Below are 21614 nucleotides of genomic sequence, written 5' to 3'. Positions count from 1 at the left end.
TGAGCCCTTGGGCTTCCTTATTTATAAAAAAATGATTGAGAGCCAACCTCTTTGAAAAGAGGGTTGCTTCCCTCCAAAAATACCTAGAAAGATGGATCTAGCTCCTTGATATCCTTACAATCCTTGAGTGCATCAACTGTTAGTGGATCTTTGAACTGTGGGTGAGTAAATTTAGGGAGTAAGTCGAGTTGTAGGTGAGTAAATGTAGGGGAAAATACTCCTACATATTCTCTAGTTGCCTCCAACATATATCTGCATAGTGAATGCAATCAAATGCACTCTCTTCCTGCACATTAATCACATCCTGCCACAAGATAATACAACCATCATTTATTCTTGCTAATAAACACATAATAGTAAAAAATATGTCATTAAATGTGAGGAAAGCAATAAATATAGGCTGAAGGAAATGCAGAAGGGCCTTATTATTTACCTATTAATGAGGCCCATCATCACCCCCATGTTGAAGGTGTTGTTCACCCTATAAGCAACATAGCCATTTAGTTCCATCTCATGCATAGCCCTAGTGGCTATGCTAACATCCTAAGGTATCTTTGAAAAAGTGCCTTCTTGAGGATGGAAACCTGCATTTCATTCTATTTCTGCCCACACTTTTTGCTCATCAATATGATCCTTTCTTTCCTATAGCCCTAGCAACAAAGGAGGGTTGAACTTGATCCCAATCTAGTTGGCCTTTAGTCTTTGGACTACCCTCTTGTATAAGGGTGTCTTCTTGAAGGCATTCCTCAATCTCCCTAGAAAGTGATATTCCCTGATTTTCCTGTTATGGGGTAATGAATGACATCTCCTTTGACAGGCCTGTAAGCCTTCGGTCCTTAGCATCCTAAACATGTCCTCAAAGTTCTAAATGACTTGCTCTAGTCTTTCTATGCAAAGTGGTGCCAGTTTTGGATCCTTAGAAATGAGCTTGTGGCTTTTCATGATAAGGTGGGGAGTCCTCAACTCCACTCTGATCCATAGGGGTTCATTAGTCTCCTTGGATATCATCCTCTTCTTCAACCCTTGCCTCCTCATGGGTCAACCAAGAGGCTAATTCCATTAACTTCACATCCCCCATCTTAGAATTTGGATCCCAGAAATTCATGTGAGTCAATATGAGGTTGTGCATGTAAAACTCTGCCATCTTAGCTTAGTCTTCCACACTAGCCTTGTGAAAAAATTCAATAAACTGCTTGTAGTGTTGGAAGGACAGTGAGACGTATTGTGCTAGAGGTTTGATTTGAAATTGGAGCCACTACTGTTTGAGGAACAAGGAATATGTTCTTGAGGGATGTCTGCATTGGGTGGCCTCCATGGCCAAGCTTGTCATGGTGGAAATTCATCCTTCCTTCTCTTGTAGCTACTCTTTTAATCTCTTATTTTCCATTTGCAACTATTCCCTCATGGTTTCCTCTCTCAACCTAAAATCAACCATTTCTTCACCCATATTATTCATTTTATCTTCCATGAAGCCCACATAATCAACTCTCTTGGACTTAGAAATATGGATCCATCGATGGGTTCATCTCCTTTCTTTGTCTAGCTCAAGTAGGATGAGGACTGCAAATTTAGTGGGGATGATTTGTCCTTGTTCATAAAATTTATAGTAGGACCCAAGATATGGTTGAGGATTAGGCTCTTGTAGCTCTTGTGGTCCTTCTCCTCCCTCCTGAGGTGCTACTATATTGTCTTGTAGCATTGTCCTTCTAGCTACGTAGCAGTCCTTTCTCTTCCTATAACGTTGCTTTTACTTCTTGGTAGTAGGGAAGATTCTTCTTGTATCTACCTCATTTTAGCTCCCCTTGGTGTTTGACCTTCCTGGTGAGGTTTGGGGTTGTTTCCCTTTAATTTTGAGGGAGTCACTTCCTCATTTTCTTTTTATCTTTCTCAAGCTTCCCCTCTTTGTGACTGGCTGATCCTTCAATGGTGATGGGGGTAGCAGTGGGAGACTGGGGTTTCCCTTACTTGATCCTAGTAATCCTCCTTTTGAAATACAAGGGACCTTGCTTGGGCTCCCCTTTTTGATTTTGACAGGTGTGCTAAGGGCTGCCAAGGTGGAAACCACCTCTTGTTCAGTGTTTCCTTTTGAAAGGCTTACTTGTTGTTCTTGTTTCCTCTTCTTTTGAGGCCTAGAAGGATCCCCAAGGGTCTCTTTTGTTGCCTCTAGTTTTTCTTCTTCCTTTTCTTCTTCACCCCCTTCTCCCTTTTCTTCCTTCTTCTCTTCTCTAGCCTCTTCTTCAACAGAGCTATGTTTTGTGGCCTCTTCATGTTCTAGCAAAGCTTGGGCTTGAGTTTCAATGAAGGCCTCCCTGTCCATGTCTACAAATTCTTCCCATGAAACAGGGTTCTTGACATGACTCAAAGAATCCATGACAATGAGCCTTATGAGTCCATGATGAGCAATGAATTGATGCTTCCCTTCTCTCACTCTTTGGCTCATTTCCACTATGGACTAAAGAAGGAAATGGGGGATACTAAGTCTGCTTGGGATAGGCAATTCGACCTAGAACCTCAGCTCATAAAGTAGCCTAAAATGATAGGCATAAACAAAAATAAGCCTTCCCTTACAAGAAATGTATTTTAATATGTTATAGGATACTTCAACCCATGGGTAAGGAAATATTTTCCCTTCTAACCCCATTTTTATCCTCAATTGAATTTTCTTTAGGAAGGAAGAAATTATTTTTAGTTGTGACAGATTCTTTTCTATCCTCCTTTCCCCACCTAACTCCTAAAGCCAATGTGGTCACCTTGCTAATGATTTTTGCATTGAAATGGATGACAAGCCCTCTCACAATGGTGGTGGCACTATCCTCCCCTTGAGGTTGAAGGGCCATGGCAAATTCATGGGTAATTTCATCATCATATCCTTTAATCCTCTCAAGGAACTCCATCCATTGGTGGTTTGTATGTATGAAGCCTTTTAGTGTCAGTATCTTCATCCCTCCATCAGTGATCAAAATTCTCTTGTTGCATTGCATTATAGGTGTCTCATCCGATCAGCTGCATTCCATTAGGATCATGGATCATCTAATGGCAGTAGCATATTATAAATTTTCCCTCATGATCTTTACCTGCTGGCCCATTTTCATACATTCAGGTCATTTACAATGATTTTTTGTCCTTACATCTGCAAAAGTCATTTTTAGGGTTTTAGGTCTCATTAGGTCTAGGGTTTTGTCATCGAAGTCTTGTAAAAGCTCAATAATGGTCAGCAGGCACATGAGGAGGATAAATAAAGTTTCAACAACAAAAATTTCAATAATCACATGCTCAGTGATTGATTTTTCAAAAATAGAGTTTTATTGTTTTATGTATAAAAAATTCATGTAATTTCATTTTTCCTATATGTAATAAGTCCGAGATGCAACCCTGGTCACCTTGCCAAGCTCTTGCACTCCAGCTCCTGCAAAAGAGTCCAAAATTCAAAGTATTAGTCCATCAAAAGGCAAAAAGCAAGTCAAACTGCCAAAACAGAGTTTTAAAGAACAAGTGAAAAGAAAACTTTAGAAAAGTGGGTTTTTGTAAATAAAAATTAAAGTCCAAGGGTATATAAAGTGTTTTTCATGTTGAAGACATCATTTGTGCCAAAGAAGTGAAAGAAACAAGAGCAAGTCGCGTTTTTGAGGCAAAGAAGGCAAATCGCAGCAAAACCTAGCAGTTACACTAGGTGCGGCACACCTGGGTTGAGGCGCAGCGCACCTGGTCGGCACGACGCACAGAGCGTAGAACTCACATACAAATCTGCACGGGCGTGACACACCAGTTGGGTGCGGTGCACTTGTTAGTGGGCGCAGCGCACCTGCCTTCCAAGCCCGAATTTCACCAAATTGACTTTGCCAAGCTCAAAAATCCTGCAAACTTCATTCAACAAGTAAGTCAAACACTCCATTGTGCCATTGCAAGAGATTTTATCAGCTTTCATGGTATTTCAATAGGTGAAAGATAAAACCCTAGTTTGTTGCACAATCCATTGAAAAACTGTCTAGGGTTTTCAAAGTTGTAATTTTTGCTGTTGCTCCCTTGCAATCATTTTCATTTCCCTCTAGTACACTTCCCTAATTTCATTTCCCATTCCCCCTCTCATTTCCACTCATCCTACTCCCCTCTTCCCAAAACCCTAAAACCGTAACTAATTCCCAATATCCCCAAACCCTAATCTATATAGACAAACCCTATCACTTCCCAAAAACCATACAAGCAGCGTCAAAATCCCTCATTCATTGTCCCCATCATCAATCCCATTCATTGAACAACAAACACCTATTGTTGATATAAAATCTCTTCATACTCATCATAGAACATCAAACAGTGGAAAACATGGAGATAGATTCACCTTATGAAAGGGATGAAGAAACAGTAAGTGATTCCTCCCAAGAAATTCATGCACCAAGAAAACCTCACAAGGGAGGAAAACACATCCGGGAGGAGCCCACTACACTTACTGAGCTATTGGCTTGCCCTCTTGCAGTAGCTTGTTTCAAACATCAGTCTTGCTACCACTTTTGTGAGATGGTGGAAAGAGTCAAATACCATCATGAGCTTGCTAGATTATTTGTGCTCCATCTTCACAATGGCTAGGTCAATTTGGCTGGTGTGACATTCACTTTGACACCTGAAACTATAGCTGAAGCAACAGGTATTTTGAATGTGGGTGAACAATGGAACAAGGGACAACTGGTGGAAAAAGAGCATTATGAGCCTTATATCAAGGCTGGCTATCAGAAGCAAATCAGTAGGGTCTTCCCTTTCAGATACCTACAAGACATATGCTCTACTTATGAAACTCATAATCAAATACTTCAACTGTGAAGGCAGATTTTCTCGCCTATACACCTATCATGTCAGATTATTGATGCATTTCACTAGAGTGAGGATGATGAACATCCCCTATTTCATGTGTCGAAATATTGAGAAAATGACCACATTGGTGCAAAGGAAACCTCCTCATTAGCAGTACAACAATATCTATCACTTTGCATTGATCAAGATTGTGGTTTTGAATCAGCTGAGTTTACTGAATGTTTCATGGGATGATTTCATTTCACATGAGGTCTTCATAAGCCCTCAAGTGACCCCATCAGTTTTTCATGAGGCAGGAGGGCCTTCACATCAGCAAGAGGTGCATGAGACTCAAACCACCAGTGTGCGAGTGTTTATCACTTATAAAAAGGGCACAAGGAGGTTATTTGCAGCAGATAAACAAGTACTATCTCCACCTGGGGTGGAAGGGGTCTCGTTTCCTTCATCAGATCAAAGGCAAATGTTATCTTCACCCGGGGTGAAAGGGGCTTTGCCTTCTTCTTCAGCAAAGCAGGACAAAGGGAAACAACCAGTGCATGATGAGGGGCCTTCTGAAGGTCAAGAGAGAGATTTCATTCTCATTCAGGATGATGACTCTGATTTGGCCTCCCAAAGCTCAAAGCTCAAGGAGATCATCTAGGAACAAGATGAAAAGGGCTTTTCCTTCTTCTTCAGTAAAGCAGGACAAAGGGAAACAACCAGTGCATGATGAGGGGCCTTCTAAAGGTCAAGAGAGAGATTTCATTCTCATTCAGGATGATGACTCTGATTTGGTCTCCTAAAGCTCAAAGCTCAAGGAGATAATCTAGGAAAGTGCTAAGTGGATTATAAAATATCTTGAGCAAAGGAAAAAATAGTTGGAAGACCAGCAAACTATCATGGAGATGCAAAACATAAGAGAAAACTAGCAAGCAGCCAAGAGGAGGAAAGTCAAGTTGACACTGCTAGAGCAAGAGATTGAAGTTGATCGTGAATCTTGGCTAGAGAGGGCAAACATGCACTTAGAGAAGATGCTGGAGAAGGCCAACAAAGAGAAAAAGATGTTGAGGTACATGGTCTATCACTATTTGGCAAGAAACAAGGTTTGCAAAGCGAGGATAAGGACCTTAAAGGCCAAGTTGAGGAAAACTTTGAGGAGGAAGAAAGAGCAAGATAAGCTCAAGATCTTGGCTAAGGCTTCCTTAGCCCAACATAGTACTTGATGCAGGTCACTCAGCCCAAATTTCAAGAAATTTGGCACACTTTTTGTCAATTTTGAATTTTTGGAGGAAAAAACAGATTTTTCTGCTTGGTGGATAGCGCCACTCGACGCTCGCTTTTGCTAGGGACCTCCTTTGGAGGAAAAATATACATTTTTGGATTCCTCATGCAAAATTATGAATACCCAGAAATTACTAGAAAGTTTTGTCAAGTTTTGAGCTTCCAAAAGGGTCAAAAACACCTCAAAAATGCCCTTTCTGCCCCTTTTTGGCCACATAGGAAGCAGTGTTGGGAGAACTCACTTTTGGAGGGGGAAATAGACACCAAATTCATAAATTCCACCTGTTCTGGAAAGTATATAGACATACCTTTCCCACAAGCCCACTTGGAGAAAATTTAGTGCATGGGAAGGCTTCCAAAATAATCTGCAAAAAGGTGCTATGCACAGGGACAATGGCGCAGCGCACAGGATGGAAAATTGCTATTTTTGCCCAAAAAAACTCTGTTTTTTGCCTAGTTTTTTCTCAGTTTGACTTTTCTCTCTCTCATGGTCAAACTCATGTTGTAATTTGATGTAAATGGATGGAATTTGATGTAAAAATGTTGAAAATTCACTCATGGAGGTAGATACATCATGAAAAGGTAGTTTTGAACTGAATGAATCAGTTTCCTAGGTTTTAGAGGCAAGTTGTTCCACTGCCTACTTTTCAGTTCTTAGTTTAGATCTTGTTGAAACAGCTCCTAAACTCATGAATTCGACCCCTAAAGCCTAGCATGAGTTGTTTGTTGCCTATATCTAGTACTTTTTCAGTCATTTGTAAAGGTTGGACTCTTGTGAATGCTTTGAGCATTATTGTACATTCATCTCTACAGTTTGGCAAAGGAATAGACCAGGGTTTGTAGCATTTTGTGGGATTCTTGTGGCAAGTTGATTTGGTATTGTTTTTCCTTCTATAATTCAATTTTACATTTGTTTATGTATGCCATAATCTTTCTCTTTTTAGCTGAACTAAATGAATCAAGAATAAAGGTAGAAATCATTGATGTTGCAGTGCTCTACCTAGGGTTTGTTTAGTTTTTCATGTTTTCAACTATTTGAAGAGGATTCCTAAGACTTTCATGCCCTCTCCAACTCCTCACCAGTATTAAGACTCTCCACCTCACTTAATTCAAAGTGCTAAACCATTTTCCTACCTCGCCCCATAGAAATCTCTGCAAGATTGTGTCCATTCCCCGGACCCAAATCTGCCTTTCACATTTGAGCCAGCAAACCAACATTAAATTCAATCAAACTCCTCTGAGCATATACCTAGCCTAAAATTAGTCTTTACATCAGTCATCTAAAGCTTTATTTGCCATATTTTCCTGAGATTGACAAGGAGAGAGCCCTCTCTCGACCTGGTAGGGCTAGCTACCAGTTAAGCGTGGTTTGATGTTACCCTAGACCTGCCTTTCTTCAGCCTGAGGTAGATTTAAGCCATAACAAAGCCTATATAGTCTAGAGACTCTCCATTGAGAAATGTCAAGTATTATGGTATTGACAAGCATATGGCTTGTGGAGTGTTCTCCTTCCTTAAGGAGTAGTTGTATGGTGTTTCCCTACCTCAAGGGTTTGATATTAATAAATATATGAAGTTCTATAATCTATTGTCTTATTTCTTGGGGGAATATTTTCCATTGTTATATATTTCCAGGTCAGATCTATTACATTTCCTTTGGATGATAAACTACTCAGTGAGATGGATTTGAAGATGCAGTTGGTTGAAGGCTACATGGACCATACACAATACTGAGTGCTTTCTTTGACTAATAAACCACTTAGTGCAAAAGCAAAGAGGAAGCCACAAAGATAAGTATTAATTATCAATATAAGTGTATTTTTGTTTAAATTATGACTTCATATGTTTTAAAGTTTAATATCATAAAACTTATGTGCTTATAATGTACGAGAACTATTGAACTTTCTAGCACAAGTATATGAGGTTTACTGCAAGACAAACGACATCAACCCAACAATATCAAAATGTGCTACAACATCATAATGGAGCTTAATACTTCAGGAATTGGGCCATTGTGGTGATATTAGACCCCTATGACATGCATTGATTGCCATGATACATGTGTTATTAAAGAAAGGAAAAAAGTATGCCTTGGCTAAGAAGACTCTTCTTATACAAGGAAGCCTTGCCAAGGGATGTATCACTCGAGGGATTGAGGAAGCATAGAAGGGGATACTTGAACTTGGAAGGTATATGAATGCATAGAAGAGGAAGCAGATTTTCGAGGGACTGGTGAAGCAGAGAAGGGGATGCCATAATCGAAAAGTGAATTAGAAAGTAATAAAGTAATCCAAAGTGCAATAGAAGCACATTGGAATAAATGAATCCACTTGGGAAATGGATGATCCTATGGGGTTCTCTCACGCTTTTTTGTTTAATATATAAGTAAATGTAAAGGATCTATGTACATATGAAGCTTGTTGTTGGAATTTTGTTCTTTGTGTATAAAACATTGAGGACAATGTTCCTTTAAGGGGGTGGGGTTTGTAACACCCCTTATGTTGACTCCCATTTTTGTAAAGATAAATGATGAATGTGACATGCCAACATGGTCCATCCATGATCCTTCATGTTCATCCCATGATGTGAAAAAAATAACAAGCAAGTCTAGAGGAAATAAGAAAAAAGGAAAACAAGCAAAAAGGAAAAAAAAGAGGGAGAGAGAAGAACTTTGGGGAAAGGAGGAGCATAGGAAATCATTGGAGAATCATAGCTGAGAATTTCAACTCAGAGATATTTGGGGTGTGATCCACAATATTTATGCACTTGAGAAATTGAGCTATAGTGTCCATGATTGATAGATGAGTGGGAGGCTCAAAGGAAAAATCTGGGTGTCGAGTGCAATAATCAACCCAAAATTGAATTGGAATCTTTGAGAAATCACTCCCTTGGATAGTGGATTTGGCTTGGGGGTGGCTAAATGCAATAAAGGCTACAGTGAAAATGGCTTATGGTTGGGTGGAGAGTTGAAGTCCCTCCCTTAGTTTCCAATCTTTAAGATACTTAGATAAGTATACTCACTTGCTCATGTCTTGCATTGTAGTAAATGATTTTACCTTGTATGAAGGCAATGAATGTATTAATATTGTTAATAGACGAATGTGATATTATTGGCTAATTACATTTGGATGACTATGTGAATGTTCTCATGGTTGGAGGGATTTCTAGATCCTTGGGTTGCTAATACTTTAAGGAAATTTAGAGCAATGTTACATAGTGCATCATGTATGTTTAATATGCTAAATTAACTAGAATAACATATGATCTCCATTGCTTGGCTTGGCCATGGCTATTAACTACTTGAGACTATTGATTGTCCCCATAATGTGATGTATGTTTATAAGTGAATCCAATAGTCTTGTGTGTGTTTGGAGTCTATTTTATGATATAAATGTATATTGTTGATTGGGAGTGAAATTGCTGAGCAATGCTAGTCTAAACTATAGAGCCTACTGGTTGGAGTGCTTATAAGCTGAAGTGCTCCCTATCTTGTTAAAATGTGGAAATGTATTCTATTATGAAAAGAAGGAGGTAAACATGTGTGTGCTGAGTATGAATGTTTATCTATACTTAGGCAAATGTGTAATGTTTTCTTTATTGTTTTGAGAATCCATCGGGCTACAATTAGACCCAAGGAAGGCTCAATAAATCATTAGAAAACACTTGGAGTCCTAAGTCTATGCATGGATTACACATGCATGTATTCTCTCCAAATAAAACTTTAGTGAAGATATGGGAATTGATATAGGAATATCCTCATTACTCGATTTGAGATTTCATGACGAACCGTGCCTTGCGTCGTTGAGTTGTATGTAATGGTAGTCTAGGCTAGGCACTATAGACTGAGAGTGGGATGGAATTTCGTTCATCATTGGACAATAGAATTTAATGTCGTGTTGCATCTTTCCACCTTTAACAAGTACCATATGATGAATCAAGGGAATTTTGACAAAAGGCATGGGACGTGATCACCCCTCCATCAATTACCGTGAAACATTGCTGCCGCACTACACCTGGTCGACATATGACCTTGCCATGGTGCTATGGAATTGCAATGCCGTGGTGGGACAATAATATCTCCATCATAGGGAACGAAGAAATGGATAAGGCAGTTAATGGAGAAATCATGTTATTAACATTAAATCTATTATAATGTAAACTAATAACTTGCATGAAGGGTCTAGCCATATGTGACCCCTTGGTGAAGGATGAGGTGGCGGGTGCCACATAGACCAAGCACAATTAGGTGCACATCACGTGGATGTTGATGTGGACATATGTGGACATTGCACCCACGTACTGTGACGTGTAGCAAGTATGTTTAACCCTAATGGATGACCAAAGGGTCCATTTTTGGGTGACATGTGGCAACATCATAAGATCCCACGTGGCAAAGTGATATCACCCTTATGTTGTCATGATGTCAACATGGAGCAAGAAGACAAATGATGTGGATAGTTTGATGATGCTATAGGTGACACATTATAGAAACTTCGAGGTGAAAAATGGGCCTCAAAACAAAAATATACAACCAAAATATTTATAAGAAACAATAAGATTCAAGATGATGATGTCAACGATGGGGGATGATTCACCATTTTTGGAGTAAAAAAGTAAAAAGATCAAAATAAAATAAAATAAGAAAACTACTTTTTCAAATATTATTTTCAACTTATCTCCCTATGGTTTTACTCAAATTTTGAGCGGGATCACTCATTGGATGCAAAATTTAATTCCTCATCCAAGGAGTACCCATGTTGCATACTTTCAATGGATCCTGCTACACAAAAAATGAGAAATACATGAAAAACATGATTGCAACCACATTTTTCATGTATTTCTAAGTTTTCATGTAGCAAGGTCCATCAAAAGTATGCAACATGAGTACTCCTTAGATGGGAAATTAAATTTCACATCCAACAAGTGATCCCATTAGAAATTTGAGTAAAATAGTAGGGAGATAAGTTGAAAAAGTAGTTTTTTTTTTCCCTCTAAAAAATGATGATCTAATCTAATTTTATTTATTATTTCCACTATTATTTTATAATATTACTTAGGAGGCCCATTTATACCTTAAAATTTCTCTTATGATGTGATGCTACATGGTCTGAATTTGATATGTGGTGCCAACATGGAGTTAATGTGACCCGGGACCATATCATCATGGACCATGGACCCCAATTATGATTTGTAGTTATTACATGTAAAGGATGTGGTATACAAAAGCTATGGAACAAGAAATTTTTTGTGGTAATTATTATGAAAGTCTACGTCCCAACATGTCATGGAGGCTCAGAAGAGTGTTGTTTCCTAAGAAATGGCATGGTGGCGCGAAGGAACTATGGTGCTAAGATGTGGCAGGAGCCATGCTGGTTTATGGGTGATGTAGCAAAGTCATGTACGTGGGCGATGCCATGTGGTGGTACATGCTCATAAGGTAGGGTTGAGGGGGCCTAATTTTTCTAATGGGTATAGCTTTTTATTCGTGAATTAGATTGAGATAAAATTTATATCGATGGAAAGCTATCGATAAGCTAAATGCTGTGACAACACTGGTAAAAATTCCATGTAATAAAGTTAATAAAGGCAAAATAAGACCAAGGTCATGGGACACATATTCCAAGATGAATTTTGGGAAAACAATCCTAGTGGGTGTTCATTTCGGTTTATTATGTTTAAGAAAATTGGCAAAGGAAAAGGCTTTGGAAATGCATGTGGCATTAATTGGAATTTTATTTATGAAAATAAAGGAAATTAGGAGAAAAGGAAGGTTAAAGGACATAGGTTGCACGTGAGGAGGAAATTGAAGGAAAATAATGGAAAATTGAAGAAATTAGAGGTCTCATTAATAAAAAGGCTTTTGAGGATCAGTTGGTAACCTTTTGTCAATTCAGTTTTGGAGCTACCTCTTTATTCTCTTTCTCTTTCACTCTTGGACACTTCGAGAATTCTTGAAGCACTTTAGCATTGGATCAAGGAAAGTAAAGGAAGGACGAAGATTTCAAATGGAAGTAAAGAATAAGCAATGAAGGGAAACATCTAGCAGCTACAACGAGATTATTTGCAGGTATCAATTTGCATGTGTGATTTCCTTGCTAGATTTGGCATGCATGGTGTGTATTTGGTCCTCTTGCTATCATTGGCATGGGTTTTTCCAGGTGTGACAATGTTCTTTAGCCTTGCTTTTCCTTTTTCGGATAACCATGGTGTGATGGGTTCTCTTGTATTTGGTAGAGCTGGACTGCTGGAGGGTTTCGAAACTAAGTGAGGTGGTCTCTAAAAGAAAGAACACATGGCCTAAGAATCCCTGGACTAGACTGGGATTGCGGTAAAGCCATATTTTGTGTGTCTTAGTGGGCCTAGGAATCCTCTAATGGTGAATGGAGGGATATATGGTAAAGCATAGAGGTGTGTGCCCTCAATCATGCCTAGGAATCCTTGGCTAGTGAATGGCAGGATATACGATAAATCATGGAGGGTGGAGTCATGATTAGGCCTAAGAATCCTCGACCATTCTATGGCAGGATATATGGTAAAGCCTAGAGACTAGGAGATAGGAAAATTCCTCACGGTCTAGGTGGAGAAATTCGGTGGCATCCATGCTTGTTTAAGGCCTAGTGATCCAGTGGGGATTGCGGTAAAGCTTGAGGAAACCTAGTTTGGTTTGGTTTTGAGTCCCATATTCATGCTTGGAATATGGCATGGGGGTGATTGGCTAAAAGAAAGATTTTGTTCAACAAATCTATTGTCGGGTGGTCCATGGAAGTCCCAAACTTGGTTGCCTTATGCATTCATTAATAAGAGCTCTTTCTCCTTAGTCTTTCATGTGTAAATGTATTTACTTATATGTGGATTTTAAGGTTGTTATATCCTTGTTCTTTCTATTAGTTATATGCTGGTTATGAGTATGTCTTATGACAAATCTTATTCATGGATCTTATCATGTTTTGATCAATAAATGAATGAATGATGAATGTATGACCTAATAGATTTTATTGCAGCTATTTTGATAACGCATCAATGTTGATTTACGAATCTCAGATAGGTATGAGATCCCTATGATCAGATCTGTTGTTATGACCATGCTTGATGAAATTCCCGTCATGGCTAGTAGGGGTCAGATCAAGTACTTGTACCAATGATTACATTAGTAGCCTTATTCATTGTTATTTATTATTTCTGAAAGTGTCATTTAAGTTATGGGTAGAGGTCTGGATCCTAGCCTGAAAAAGTGGCTTAAATGCCATGGTTGCAGACACAGAACTGTGTGAAAAAGACTGCAGTTGCTCCCTTATAGGCATCATGCATGTGACTGGAGGGTTTTATTCAAAATTAGGTAGTATTTTTCCAATGTTTAGGAGATCAGGGCACTGAAAAAAAAGGTTTATTTCAGGGTCTAGGCACCTAGAAGGGTGGTTTAGCCTTTGGGGGTCCTATAGAACCTAATAGGGAATTCACTAAGAGTTTTGGTTTGTTAATTCCACTTAATTAAGGTGATCTAGGGGGTTGAATCATATCATAGTAACTCTTCGTCACATGCTTACCCCAATAGGCCGGTAACTTGGGTAAATGTGGGAGGAGGGCGTTACAGTATGGTATCAGAGCATGGTGCAAAACTTGGATTGGATGAGCGAAATGTGTTTGTCATGCACGCATGTAGGTTGTATATTTGCTTGTTATGTATGCATGGTAGTGGTCATTGTTACAATTGCGTTTCCATGTAGGAGTTGATGATGTTGATGTTGAGATGCTTTAGTCATGAATGCATGTCAGTTGTATATGCATTTTTTATGCATGTCAATGTCTATATGTTGTTATGCATGCATTGTCATGGTTATAGTTATGCATGCATAGTAGGTTAGATATGCATCGTGAAGTCATTCTATGTAGTTATGTCATCATGATGTTGTTGGTATGTTATGATGCTAATGTGTTGGCTGAGGTAAAGCAGGAGATGCAGATCATCAAAGCGAGGTTGCAACAATGGACCTCGGGGTAAGAGCAGACCATTATACAAGTTTGTATGGTGGGTATGCAGGTATGTTGTTTAATGGTTTTTATAAGCATTAGGTCATGTACATGTATGCCGATCTATGGTTGTCGTGGTTACATGTATGATAGATGTTAGTAAATCAATGCGGTTATATGCATATGCGTTGGATAGCCATGAATGATATTAACTTATTGTTGTATGCATCGTGGTCATATACATGATGATTATGATCATTGCAGCCAAGGCCTTGATGTTATTATGTTTTTCGTTAATTTGGATTGGCCTATGCAGATGGTTATGGTTATGATATTCAGGTATGAGCCGAAATATTTGTGACATTGTGTTGTACTAATCTAGACTGACTATGCATATGTGATTGTTATGCATGAATGCCAATTGTTTATGAACTTATGATGTGAACATGTTAGCTAGTTACTGTCATGTATATAATGACCTTATTTATGTTTGAGTTGATGTGTTGTGAAGTTATATCGTGATAATCTAGATTGATTGTGCAGACAAGATAACCTCCCCTCAGATACGTCAAGGTATGAGTTTGCTTATGTCGTCTACTTGGTGCTTGAATGTTTTATTATGTCATTTATTTGGTGTTTGAGTGTTTGGTGTCTATTATGTCATCTATATGTTGTCTGAATGTTTGATTACTTGCATGATATGAGTATGTGTATATAATATTACATTAAATAATGATCTTGTTTTAATACGATTGTACTAACACATATGTCCTGAGACAACTGATATGTGCTTGAGTGTAAGTAGGTGCTAGTTGTAGTAGTATCAGTAATGACTGTTAGTTGATTATGACATGGTTGTTAGTCTTAACAAAGGTTGATTTCAATTAACGGACATAATGTTTTGATCCTTGGAACATGTGGCTGGCATGTGTAAACAGTTGCAGGGAAACATGCTTGGTATTAGCATGACAAGATAATAGTTGATTTGTTTATACAACTATCCGTTGGGTGATGTGAAAATACATAGTAAGACTCAATTGCAACAAGGAAAAGGTAAAAGAAAGGAATTATGTGAGAATTCATTTGGATATGTTTGGAAACCGGAATTCCAAATGAATGAATGCTTTGAATATGAGAAGTCTTCTTAACCTAGATTTTGTATGATACTATGTGGATATATGTTATATTCCTAAACATGTATTTGAAAGATTTATTAAGCCGGTTTTCAGCTATGGATGGATTCGTCAAGGGAATGGAGTCCCTTGAGAGATGATATATGTATGAGTTCAGTTACAAGGCAATGTGCTTGGCGCAACAAGGTAAGATAACCAATGTATTGTTATATTTATTCATACATTGGAAATTATGTGTATATGGAAGTATGATGCAGGGATTGCTTGGGAAAAGCTTTTTCCATGAAATCTTGAAGAAGGCTCAAGTTGAGATTTCCTTTAGAGGCATTGGGAACCCATGGGGATTGAGTCATGGTGTTTGTTGCTAGTTTTGTGCCTTCGGTATTTTGTGATTTGTTTGAGCTTGAATATGGGTTTTGATTGTGTTTGGTGCAAGGTCTTGCCACTTTGTTTGTGATGTAGTATTTCTATTAGTGTTTCATGGTTTTATTATTGTTTTTTTCTTGTTCTTGCCTTTATGTTTTGAGTGTATTGGGAATTGGTTGGGAAGGAGGAAGTTAATGGAGCTCGGGAAGATCTGAATGAAACCCAATAGGTGATGTAAGGCCCAGATGAAGCTCAACGAATGTATATGGGTAGGTGAAGGCAAGAGTATGACAACTAGTTCGATTGGTTGGGTCCATTGATATAAATGGATGGTGGTAGGATAGTGTTGACGGTGCTGGACCCGCCAAAAGTCAGGGGATCTCCCCTGTATGAAGTCCCAACTAGACCTCACACCGTTTGGTGTAGGAGTCCCATCCGGTAGGATGGAACAATTTCCATTGTCTTAAAGATTTGCCTTAGCTCTTGCTTGTCAGCACATGAGAGTGGTCTGCTTTGTCTTCGAACAATGAGGTTTACATGCCTGGTGAGTGCTTAGTGTTACTTGTGTCAAGGTTCTTTCACCGTGGAGGGATAGGGTGGAAGTGAGTCTTAAGTCGAAAGGGAATAGTCCCAACTCTGCCAGAGACACACAACACAACAAGACATGCGCAACTTCTGGCAGAGTAGTCCACACAAATGCGGTAGTCACAAAAACACAGTGAACGGATAACACGTACAACACCCAGTGAAATAGTCCACACGAGTGCGACGGTCGTTATAACAAGTTTATGAGAATGGTTCTATTTGGCGAGATAGCCCAGACAGGCGAGATAATGTTAACAACTTATACAACACATTTTCGTAAGCATATGTATTAGAACAACCGAAATAGTTCAAATATCTTAATACAGGTTAAAAAAACATGCATTATAAGTGTCTAAAGAATTGTCTTACAAACAAATACAATACATGTGTGAAAACACGCTGGCATGTTATCGGGCTTCTGAATTAAGCAAAAGTTCCAAGACACATCGGTACACCATTACATCACTAACCCCGACAGTGGGGCATTGGAGCCATTGTTCGCTCCTTAAAGAAAAGGATATAGACTCTCAAGGCTATGTGGGAGGAGCCAAGGTCAAAAGTATTTTTCATGTACAAATGAGGGGTGTATATAGCCAAGGGTGAAACTGACCCTTGTGACTATTCAACTTCCCCCATGTCTGTTTGGCTTACATGACTCTTCAACTTTACATGTGGGTCTCTCGGACTTCCACATTACATTACATCGATTACAACAGTATGGCCCATAATAGTGATGTGGCCGAGATGACACATGACATGACTCGACATGATGGTGCTGGTATGTTCATGTTGCTGGTGGCGTCCATTTCGAGCTGTAGTGTTGCTGAGTGATGAATGTGCTCTTACTGTACCATAGCTTCACCTCTACATGACAAAGTGTGCGGAGTCTTCGATGGTCTTGGTGTTCTCTTGAAGTTGTACGTGCATGTTTCTCCTTCGCTTGTACTTGGAATGCTCCATGTGTTCACCCGTTCGCGAACAAGTCTCCTTGCATGCTCTCCTTGTTCATCTCGTTCATCGTCGCACCATGTATCATCCATGTACCTGTATCTGCAATCACTTATGATGAGACAACATCAAATCTAGTAATCTTCTAGTCTACCATGATGCATTATCTTTCACTTTCAGGTACACGTGACTGGGAGAGAGTACAAGGCTTTGAAACTGTGTAGAGCACATTTGAGACAGGGATGCAGGCTCCGAGCACTGTCAATGAAAATTGCGCAGAGGTCATTGGGAGGCTAAGATGGGCAGTACGGATCAGCAGTGACTATCCGCAGGATCTGGCTCAGCTAGAGGGCATATCTATGCAATTTTTCTAGGGAGACAATGTAGGCAGTGGGGGGACACTAGCAGTGAAAACCACGTAGATTCTTGGGGGAGGCTCGAAGCGGGATGTGAGACCTTGTTGGTCAAAGTTGTGCAGTGCTGGGAGGTTGGCTTGCAGGACATCCCTGCATAGTTTTTGGGCTGAGCAGAATGCTGGGAAGCTGGGAGAAAACCCATGAAAACTGCACAATTTTCAGGATGAGAAACAGGCTACCTAAAGGGTGACAGGATGAAAGAACTACGCAATTTTTTAGGACAATGCAGTGACAGGTAGCGGGTGTCTGTATGGCATTCCTGCGCAATTTCTTCAGTCAGTGGAGCAGGCATGCCTGACAATTTCTGTGAATTTTTTTGGAGAAGTGAGGCCTAGGGTCACTTCCCAGTCAAACTCTCCGGTTGACTAGCTGGAGGGTTGATGGCTTTGCTTGCGGGAAATGCAGACTAAGATGGTTTGCTGAGAAACTTCTGCACTATTCTGGGTGACAGTTAGTCAGGTTGACTCCAAGATTGCGTAGTGCACACTGCTAGGAGGCAGCCTCAAGCTCTGTGCAATTCTGGGTAGTAATACATGATCACCAAGAGCTGAGATTATACAATGCAGATCAACGGAGGTCCAACTGTTGGGGTTGGTCCAGTCGATAGAGTTTCAGTAAAATGGCCAAGTGTCTGAATGAGTGAACTTGTGCATGCATGAACTTGTGAACACACACTCAACATGAATTGACGACCAGACACCTCAAACCATCAAGACAACATACACTTAGTGTGATTGATTGATGGGTTCGAGCGACAAGCGCGACACTTGTGATAGATCGTTGAATGACTGCGACAACACTTGCACGACATTGGATACAACTTCGTGTGTGAGTGCGACAAATGCTTACATAGCGAATATAACTTGTACACATGAAGACAGACTTTGTGCATAGCCAAAACATGGATGGAAGCATGACATTATGACTAACATCCTAAAATATGTCCGGTGAAAGGTTAAGAAAGGAGGGTGCAAAGACTCCACGTGAGCTCACGTGATGAGCCTAAGTGCTTGCAAACATAAAGGAAAAACCTAAGGGAGGCTCTAAAATTAGATGCAGGCCAAAATTTTGGAGGGCGTTGCAGCCTCTACAACAAACAATCATGAGAAAAGTAATAAGGAAAGGTAAAGTAAATGGATTTGAGGCATCAGATGCCTTAACTACATTGGGAACTATTGTTTTCAATGTTGTGCACATGATGCATGGATAAAGGGAGTTCTCTTAACCTTGACCTGATGGTATCTGGTAATTATGTCATGATCATGATTGTGCTGATGTCTCTATATGTATACATGTATGTATGTATGTATGAATGTCATGTCTGACAGGGTTGTCATGGATCGTGATTTTTTTTATGTATGTATGTATGTATGTCACTATCTGACAGGGTTGTCAGGGATTATTCTTGTGGAGGAATGATTGTTTATGTAGGTGAATGGCATGAAGATATTCCTGGTCTTATGGGGAATTAAGTGGGAAGAATAGCCTCGAAAAATTTATGAGGTCAGTATCATGTGGATATGAGTTGATATTATGTGTTCATAATATGTCTATGTTTATGTTATGGGTAGGTAATGCTAAGAGATACATCACCAGAATGAAAGCAATGTGATCCTCGACATGATAAGATAAGCATAGATGATGAAGAGACACTAGAAGCAACTTTTCTTGGTAGAGACAGTGTGGTTTTGGATGTGTAGTGCTACTATTGTGTATTTTTTGAGCATATTGTATATTCAATGATTGTACCTATGGTGTTGTGTGTTTGTTGTATATATATGTTGTGTGCCTATTGCATATGCAGTGATGGGTATAGATGGTGTTATGTACACGTTGGATATGTGGTGTTGTGTACATATTGTATTGTGCACATGATGTATATGCGGTGTTGTGTGCATGTTGGCTTAGTGTGTCCTGAACCAGGTTCAAAGTTAATTGCGCTAAACAAAACCCTACACTACTGGCCCTTTCAGCAACAACCCACGTAGCACAGGTTGTAGTCTCACCCGAAGCAGTATGCGGGGATGCTGGAGCCAAGTTTCCACATCCAGAGATCAGTGTGATGTCATTTTATTCCCTAGATTTGCCTTCACACAGATCTATAAGCCCTTAGGGCTCGATAATGCATCTTCCTTTAAACGACCTCTAGAGCTTCGCAAAGGTCTACGATAAGTTTTTGCAGACCTTTAATAGTTGATCATCCACTTACGCACATAAGAAAACAACCCTAGATCTGATCTCACACAGATCTAATTAAGTATTTAATAAACATAAAAAATATATTATAATCTTCACGAAAGTACCTAACATGCATTGCGTACAGTTATTAAGACGTATCCCATAGAGTCGCGCATCAATAGATAAATATTTCATAAAGACATTATTAAATCACAACATATATCACAATCATAATTAAACAAAGTAAATAGATAAACACAATAATTCTTCAACTAGCAGCTATTGAGTCATAAAAGGAGGAAACACCCAACCTTAAGTGAAAGCAATAGTGACTAGGTTTAACGACGCCGGAGCACGTCTCTAGCCTAGACCTTTAAATAATGTACGTTACATTCCAATGAATTGTTAAGTTCATTTAGTTCATTTTAGAGTTGATCTTGAATTAGGTTTCAATTTCCAGGCCCTACCGTATGTATATCAAAAACTCTAGGATGCAGCTAGAATGAGTAAAACATCTTTCATTTCGATGAACATCTACTTAAAAGAGGGTGGAAAGTTTGTCCCCAAACAAACAAAAGTGAATGCAAACACTAAGAAACACAATGCATCAATACACTAATCTCACGATGCATCGATACTACTAATGAAATATTTAGAGTTCTCTTTTCAATTTCTCAAACATGAAAAATTGAAATGCACATATACTTTCCCTTTTGTATACTAAACGAATGCAATCCCTTAATTTTGATTGTCTTGAATTTAAAGAGATAAACAAGCAAGCGTGAACTGATTAATCCAAACAATTGTGATTTATGCTTGGTAGTGAAGAAATTGAATCAATATAAAAAAATTGGTTCAATAATCGACACTAAAAATCAACCAGCAAGAGACAAGCAATGAAAAAGCCTCAAACAAATCGATAAGATGGTTGTGGATGAACCTTGGATAGACAAACAAACCAAGAAAACGGTTTGAAATTCTTAAGAGATCTAGGTCACAGGGTCTAAAAACACAAGATTCACTCAAATGAAAACAAAGAGACAGTACCTTAACCAAAAGCAATCAAAACAAGCTAATGAGAGACAAGAAACAACAGGGGATAAACAAGATTGATGGATTCAGGAGGTAAAGTTGTAAAAACAACTTTACAGGAATCGTCGCGGGTGTTACATTGACAACTAGAGACTAGTCGCTGGTGTTACACTGACAACTAGAGACTAGTTGCTGGTGTTACATTGACAACTAGAGACTAGTTTCTAAAGTACACCTGTTTTTAGCGACAGTCCGATTTCAGGAGTCGTCGCGGGAATTAAACTAGCAACCCGAGACGAAAGCCAAATAGTCGCGGGTACAAAGCTATAACATCAGCGACATCGTCGCGATTGTTAGGCTATCTTCAACGATGATCTTACTTAAGCAAAAGACAAAGTAAAATCACCTAAATCACACTAGGTTATTCTTCCAGACAGTAAGGGGACTTCCCAGATTGACCCAGGTAACCTAAAAGACTGATGGTTTAACCCCAAAATTCAAGAGACACTAAATCAAAACCAAACAAAAGCAATCAAGAGAGAAACATACAAAGGACTCCCCAGTGGAGTCGCCAACTTGCGAAGTAGGAAATTGTTCCCTCTGCAGATAGAGGCAACCCCCCTAGCCCTAGAGTGGGTCTAGTCACAGCAAGGACAAAACAACAATTAATTCCCTTAAATAGTCATCGTTGGAGGCCTACCTCAAACCGGTGGTTTATGAAGTTCTGTTGCGCTGCTCCAGCTTCTGTTTCCTTATCCTTAATGAGTATTCAACCTAAAACACCACAAGAAAACAACAGAGCACGTAACCGAGAAACAACAATGACCTATTTACTCATAAAGTCAAGAAATCATGAGCTATCAAGTAAATTGCATACAAGACATAGGAAATCATCATTGATTGTATTAATAATGAATCAAGAGCAA

The sequence above is a fragment of the Pinus tabuliformis genome, chromosome 5_1, assembly GCF_031772625.1.
Source record: "Pinus tabuliformis cultivar Carrire ecotype Pingquan chromosome 5_1, CPIR1, whole genome shotgun sequence".
Classification (NCBI taxonomy): Eukaryota; Viridiplantae; Streptophyta; class Pinopsida; order Pinales; family Pinaceae; genus Pinus; species Pinus tabuliformis.
This window is presented reverse-complemented; position numbering follows the sequence as displayed.